The following is a 1,058-nucleotide window of genomic DNA, read 5'->3' on the forward strand; positions in this document are numbered from 1 at the left end:
TGAAGCTCATCTTAATTTCCACTCTTTTCTGTGGCAGATTAAACAAACATGTCTTCTGCACACAAAAAAAAAAAAATTACCATCACTTTGTCCAGACTATAATAAATATTAATTGCCAGGCACAAAGCAGGACTAGATTAAAAATATGCTGGCTCCAAGCAACTCTTATCTCATCATGAGTCAGGATGACCTATAGCAGGTGCAGCGGGAAGGAACACAAGAAGAAGAAACACAAAAACTGCTGCAGAAGTTAAAAATCAACTGATGCCTCTCAGATGGGGCTCTATTCTGTTTTTCTTCCTTTGGACCTCATTTCCACTTTGCAAATTTAATGTCTGAGATTCCTGCTGGGATCTGGGGACAATTAATGCACTCCAGAGTCAGATCGAGCACCCTCGGTGTGTCCCTTGCGGAGCTGCTACTCCTTGGAAAAGGAAAAACACGGAGATCCCACCAGCCTGGAGACTGAAATGTTGAGTTTTAAACCTGTTGTACGTGGCACACGAAACCGAAAGCTGGAAATCCTTCCCTGCGGTAATTTCCTTTCTCCCCTCCTACCCTGCATTTTCCATAGGGAAAGATTGACCTTTATCTGCAAGGATAGGATGTTTGTGTCATATGGCTGCTGCATTCTAGGAGGGGAAAAAAGAAAACAAAAACAAAGACAGAATCTTTGTCCACGGTTTGGATGAGCAAGTCCTCAGGGATCCAAAAACAGGAGAAGGAAACAAGCTTTGCACGCTCATCAATTAAAATCAATGAGATTTGGGGCGCGTGCCCGGGGCTTCTGTCCGGGAGCCACCAGAGCCGTGTCCCGTCAGCACCGCCCCGCACACAGCGGCACCTCCGAGACACTTTTTTACTCCCTTTGAGCAAACCGCCGCACTTTGAGCGGGACATCCAAGTGGAAGCGCGGAAAATGAAAGCGCGGACAAATGAGCCCCCATCGGCGGCCGCCGCGTCCCCTCAGGGCCGGGCCTTGTTTACCGCCCGCGCGCGGCCCCGCCCCTCGCATCACGCGACCGCCGCCCGCCGCAGCGCTGCCCCCGCCGAGATCC

The sequence above is a fragment of the Parus major genome, chromosome 17 (assembly GCF_001522545.3).
Source record: "Parus major isolate Abel chromosome 17, Parus_major1.1, whole genome shotgun sequence".
Taxonomy (NCBI): Eukaryota; Metazoa; Chordata; class Aves; order Passeriformes; family Paridae; genus Parus; species Parus major.